This window comes from Schistocerca cancellata, chromosome 2 (assembly GCF_023864275.1).
Source record: "Schistocerca cancellata isolate TAMUIC-IGC-003103 chromosome 2, iqSchCanc2.1, whole genome shotgun sequence".
Taxonomy (NCBI): Eukaryota; Metazoa; Arthropoda; class Insecta; order Orthoptera; family Acrididae; genus Schistocerca; species Schistocerca cancellata.
Window position 1 is genome coordinate 970,325,567 of NC_064627.1, and position 7,089 is coordinate 970,332,655.

Here is a 7,089-nt window from a genome sequence, read left to right on the forward strand (position 1 = left end):
TAATAAGTCACGGATGCAAAATATTAACGCGAATTCTTTACAGACGAATGGAAAAACTGGTAGAAGCCAACCTCGGGGAATATCAGTTCGGATTCTGTAGAAATGTTGGAACACGTGAGGCAATACTGACCCTACGACTTATCTTACAAAATAGATTAAGGAAAGGCAAACCTGCGTTTCTAGCATTTGTAGACTTAGAGAAAGCTTTTGACAATGTTGACTGGAATACTCTCTTTCAAATTCTGAAGGTGGCAGGGGTAAAATACAGGGAGCAAAGGGCTATTTACAATTTGTACAGAAAGCAGATGGCAGTTATAAGAGTCGAAAGACATAAAAGGGAAGCAGTGGTTGGGAAGGGAGTGAGACAGGGTTGTAGCCTCTCCCCGATGTTATTCAATCTATATATTGAGCAAGCAGTTAAGGAAACAAAAGAAAAATTCGGAGTAGGTATTAAAACCCAGGGAGAAGAAATAAAAACTTTGAGGTTCGCTGATGACATTGTAATTCTCTCCGAGACAGCAAAGGACTTGGAAGAGCAGTTGAACGGAATGGACAGTGTCTTGAAAGGAGGATATAAGATGAACATCAACAAAAGCAAAACGAGGATAATGGAATGTAGTCGAATTAAGTCTGGTGATGCTGAGGGAATTAGATTAGGAAATGAGACACTTAAAGTAGTAAAGGAGTTTTGCTATTTGGGGAGCAAAATAACTGATGATGGTCGAAGTAGAGAGGATATAAACTGTAGACTGGCAATGGTAAGGAAAGCGTTTCTGAAGAAGAGAAATTTGTTAACATCGAGTATAGATTTAAATGTCAGGAAGTCGTTTCTGAAAGTATTTGTGTGGAGTGTAGCCATGTATGGAAGTGAAACATGGACGATAACTAGTTTGGACAAGAAGAGAATAGAAGCTTTCGAAATGTGGTGCTACAGAAGAATGTTGAAGATTAGGTGGGTAGATCATATAACTAATGAGGAGGTACTGGATAGAATTGGGGAGAAGAGGAGTTTGTGGCTCAACTTGGCTAGAAGAAGGGATCGGTTGGTAGGACATGTTCTGAGGCATCAAGGGATCACCAATTTAGTATTGGAGGGAAGCGTGGAGGGTAAAAATCATAGAAGGAGACCAAGAAACGAATACACTAAACAGATTCAGAAGGATGTAGGTTGCATTAAGTACTGGGAGATGAAGAAGCTTGCACAGGATAGAGTAGCATGGAGAGCTGCATCAAACCAGTCTCAGGACTGAAGACCACAACAACTACAACAACAACATATATATATAAACAGAAGTTATTTTACGCGGCTCCAATAACGTATCCTCTATTTACTGTCTTGTAGCGTCTCACAGTGGAACATACATATAACGTGACCACCCTAAATATAAACAAAATTCAGAGTCAAGCAAAGGTAGCTGCACTGAAGGACTTTCTGTATCAGTCAGATAGAGATATCGCCTTCCTGCAGGAAGTTAATGTCAAAGAATTGTATGTTTCAGGGTACAAAGAGGTGTTGAATGTGGCTCCAGAAAACGTGTGTGGAACAGCCATCCTTGCTAAAGAAGGGATCGAGATGACAAACGTGTGCCTTTTAGAGTCGGGGAGGGGAATTAACTGCAAGATTTTTAACACCACTTTTATAAACCTTTACGCACCATCAGGCAACAATGCGAGACGAGAGAGGGCAGCCTTTTTTAAAAGTGACATATTATTTCTACTCCAAGAAAACCCCGCAGAAATTGTCATTGGTGGAGATTTTAATTGCGTTTTAAATAAAAAGGATCAGCGACCAAATTTTAACTTCTCCCAAGAACTGCAGGCGTTGGTGAGCAACATGAAGTGGTTTGGCGTGTGGGAAATAAAATATCCGATACTGGTTCGCTTCACATATATCACGGCACTACACAGAGTAGAATCGACAGAATATATGTCACCCCCACTTTAGACACCAAAGTCAGTAGTATTGAGGTGATACCAGCTGCTTTCTCTGACCACCTCGGAGTGAGGTGCGGCATCAAATTAACCAGCCAATAGACATATTGGGGTCGCCCACTACGGAAATTAAATATCAATACCCTCTCTGAAAACGCCGTAGCTTTAAAGATGCAAGAAACTTGGCAGTCTGTTTTAAGGATGCGTACTAAATATAGAACAACTATTGAATGGTGGACTATGACCGCTAAGAAAACGATAAGAGCAGCGCTGATATCTTACGCCAAAGAAAGGGCAATGTGGTCAAGACACACAATGGAGTTTTACTACTCTTGCTTAAGAGACCTTTACGACCAACCAATGTCTCAAGACGTCTTTATCAATATTAAAAACGTTGAAGCCAAAATGATAAGTATCAAAAGGGTACATTTGGAGGGATTACAAATCAAATCACACACCAGAACGACGGTGGAGGCAGAAAACTCCTCCATCTACCACTTGATACAACACACAAAAAACAGAAGAAGAAATTTTATTGCCAGCCTCAGAACGGAAGATAACAGAGTCTTGACAGAACAAAGGGATATCTTAAATGAAGCACATAGATTTTTTCAGCAATTATATTCTGGAAATGCCACTGACGGCAATTCACATCAGTACAAGAGTTTTTACAGAACTCCGGAATAGAGACAGTTGTTACAGAGGAGAACAGAGGTTTAACGTTAGAAATTACGAATGACGAGGTTTTTGATATACTCAGATCTTCACTTTCATGGAAGTCTCCCGGCCTAGACGGCCTGCCTGTGGAGTTTTATAGGACCTTTTGGTCCCAATTCACGGAAGTAGTTAATGACGTCTTGAGGGGAGAGGAAATTCCTGCTGCTTTCAAGGAAAGTGTAACTGTACTACTTCCAAAGGGAAGGAGTACGGACACGAAAGATATTACTAAAATGAGGCCGATCAGTCTAATGAACTCAGATTACAAGGTAGTTGCACGTGTAATTAAAGAACAAATGGGACCTATTTTAGAAAAAGTAATTGGATGCCACCAGACGTGTCTCCCTCGACGTACTATTTTTAAGACTGTATGTGAATATCGAGACATTATTTCTACTTTCTCATCATCGTCAGCGAATGGAGGCATTGCCTTCATTGATTTTGCTAAAGCATTTGACAGAGTCAACTACGGATATCTGTTCTGAACGTTGAAACACATAGGTTTCAATGATGGCAACTTAGCGGTTTTAATGAACATCGTCAGAGGCATACGAACCAAAATCTCGATCAATGGACAATATACTAATGAAGTATTGATATCTAGTGGAGTTCCTCAGGGAAGTCCCCTGTCCATTTTGTTTTATGTGGTTTCTTTGGAACTCCTTTTATGGATTTTGAACACAACCTTAGAAGGCATTACAATAGCTGGGCTGAAGACGGTTACAAATGCATACGCTAACGATGTGGGAGTTCTAGTAAGGAGCGATGATGACTGTGGCCAGCTAACGGACAAGTTCTTGCTTTATAGCAGGGTAACTGGTGCGAAGATAAATGAAACGCAAAGTTCCTTTTTAAATTTACTGAGTCTTGACAATGTGCAGCTACCGTGGGCAAATAGGGTGGACCGTCGCACTGCTTTGGGCGTAACTTTTTACAGTTGCCCATTAAGAACAACGGCTTCTAATTGTAAACAGGTGTTAGGAAAAATCAGAGGCAGCTTAATAGTGCATGAAACGAGAGACTTAAATATCAAGCAAAGAATTAAACTAATAAACTGTGCAGTTCTTTCGAAAGCTGCATATGTTGCTCAGATTTTACCAACAGCTCCAGACATAGCGAAATCTATAATGAGCACAATCTGTCGATAAGTATGGAAAGGCCATATTTTTAGAGTATCAGTAGGAACGACTACATCGAGACCCGAAAACAGAGGCCTAGGGCTGACAGACCTTCGGAGGAAAAACACTGCCTTCTGCCTTAAAAGAGCGCTAAAACTTATAGAGACGCAGCCGAACAGCGTTAACTGCCGCTCTATTTGACCTTCTTAAACCCGGAAGCATGCAGCTGCCAGTAGATGTTCACAACATAAATTACAACCTAAAGCGTATTAAGAATTTTTATGTAGAATTAAGCTACTTGACATCCATTTTAACAGACAAAAATAAGAGGACAAGTAAATATATAGTAGAGAAGTTACAATCACGCGAAAACCAAAATAAAATGGAGATGAAGTATCCCAACAAAAACTTGGAAAAAATATGGACTAATATAAATAACAAAACACTGACTACGGAAGTGCAAGCATCATGGTACAGAGTTGTCAACAACATAATTAGCACCAACGAAAAACTGTATTCAATAGGACTACATGTAACCAATGTGTGCCAAAAATGTCGCAATTTGGACTCCTTAAAGCACCACCTCATCTGTAATGGATACAAGAATATTTGGAATGAGATTGTATTGCAAGTCGCTTTTCTCAAACGGACCGATGGGAGAGAAATCACACTACACAAATACTCTTCCCAGAAGAAGTTTTCTTTCCACCACAAAAAAACAATGTCATCTTGTGGCAATTCGGAAATTTTGTCAATTATGTTGTCAACAACAAAGGCAATGACAATCTACAAGAATATCGAGAATATATGAAAGAAGAATACTTCAAAATATACCAGAACAAAGACCATAAAAAGAAGTTCGGGAATACGATGCAAATTTTGTTTCAGAAACAACGCATCGGTTAATACCTAAATAATATGAAATCGACAGAACAAGATAGACTGCCAAAGTAGGGGATTGCTGTTGAGGGTGAAGTACGGTGGGGACTTCGTGTGCCCCAGGGCCGATACGGTAGCCGTGAAGGCCTCAACAGAAGCCCGAAAAAGCATGTTTTCCCAAAAAGTAACAGGGTCATGCCACAGCACAAGAATAGTAGGGAAAAACTATTCTAATGCATAAGACGTGCATCACTGAAGAAGTTTAATTTCCTCTCTTAATTTTTACTTTTGCTTCTCTCTCATTTTTGTTTCAATTCTAATGGAAGAATATTTTGCGTTCCATTAATGCAGTCAACAGTATTATAGAGAGAGTTATTTTCACGGTAATCTATTCAGATTACAATTTTCTAACATTGTCTTCAAGATGCAATTCAGTTTCATAACCCAATAAAAAAAAGTGGCATTGAAGCTCGCCGAAGAAGGCACATGAAGGAGAGCGAATGGTAGTGCTAGAAGGGGAGATGGGAGGCCCAAAAAATTAAAAAAAATGGTTAAAGTACTAAAATGTAGAATGAGATTTTCACTCTGCAGCGGAGTGTGCGCTGATATGAAACTTCCTGGCAGATTAAAACTGTGTGCCCGACCGAGACTCGAACTCGGGACCTTTGCCTTTCGCGGGCAAGTGCTCTACCATCTGAGCTACTGAAGCACGACTCACGCCGCTGCAGAGTGAAAATCTCATTCTGGAAACATCCCCCAGGCTGTGGCTAAGCCATGTCTCCACAATATCCTTTCTTTCAGGAGTGCTAGTTCTGCTTGGTTCGCAGGAGAACTTCTGTAAAGTTTGGAAGGTAGGAGACGAGATACTGGCAGAAGTGAAGCTGTGAGGACCGGGCGTGAGTCGTGCTTCGGTAGCTCAGATGGTAGAGCACTTGCCCGCGAAAGGCAAAGGTCCCGAGTTCGAGTCTCGGTCGGGCACACAGTTTTAATCTGCCAGGAAGTTTCATACTAAAATGTAGTATGAAGGCTTGTGAGTTCAAAACTCACCTGAAGTGTACAATTTTAATTTCTATATTCGGTTCGAGTGCATTCTTGGAGTATCCACGAATGTCAGGAATAATTGCACTGGAATGTTCTGTAGCTCTATATAGACTGTATGTATTCTGGCCGGAGGCAGCTCACTCTGAACTCTTGTGTGTGCAAGTGCTGAATAAACCTTCATTAACTGAAGTTAGTGTTTGTCATTCATCTGATTACACCTTCTTCTACATGACAATATATATGAGCGTATTTCCAAGAAGAATAGATCACGTGTCTCCATTATTCCTTCGGTCATCTCATACTAGCAATGAACAATACTCAGACATGTGAGACATTCAGAAATAAATATCTATTCAAACACATTACCACAAAAATGATATTTAACAATAGACAGAATAAAGAAATGGCTGGCACTCATCTATGATGGACAGATTCATGGAGCGGAGATACACATGACAGAATCAGTGTTGTGTGCTCCAAACATCTTTCCATCATAGATGTGCAGTAGCAACTTCTGACACTGAATGTAACAGCAACATCAAATGTAGCAGGAGAGGTAGAGGGCACCGTATTAAGACTCATCTGAGCTTTCGAAGTGTTTTGTTGTTTCCAACTACAGTGCCACGTTCCCCTCGGTCTGCGTCACCAGGTCCCTCAATGCTGAGGACGCCACCTCAGCGACCTGTCAAGTGCTCTGCTAATGTGTCGGACTTGTACAGCCGCAGTGATAATATGACGTCAGGGCTGCGCTGGCAGCCAACTCAGCAGCCTTCGTCCTGCGCTGCCTCAGTGCCGTCTGCTGACAACTACAGGGTGGCCTGCGCCGTGCATCCCCACCGGCGCGGCTTGGGTCAAAGCGACAGCAAGCACCTGTGATCAGGCAGCTGAATCTGCGGCCCTCGCCTTGGATGTCTCCAGTGCATGTTGGGAGCCAACAACTTGGTATGACCCCTTGATACCTCGTGAGAAACTTCTTCGTTTTCCCTTTTTGCATACAGGGGCTGGATGGCATTACCCATTGCCCCACTCTATACTGTGGTAAACTTCCTTTCCGCTTCACTGCGTTTTCCTGCCTTTCCAAAGCCTTCGTATTCGCCTTTTGTACCCATTTCCAAACATCCCGGATTATTCTCGCGAATTGACGTACAGATTCACCAGTCCTTCCTTTCTGTAGCTTCACCAAATCACACAGTGACGGCATTTTTCGCCAGTACACTTCCTCATATGGAGACAAACCAGTATTTGTATCGATTTTTGCATTGTATGCGCATACAATATGCTTCAAATACTCGTCGCCCTGATGGTGATGAGAATCCACATAAAAACTCAGCATCTACCCGATTTTTCTGTGTACCCGTTCTGTCCTTCCGTTGGCCTGTGCATGCAATGTGCTCATCCTCCA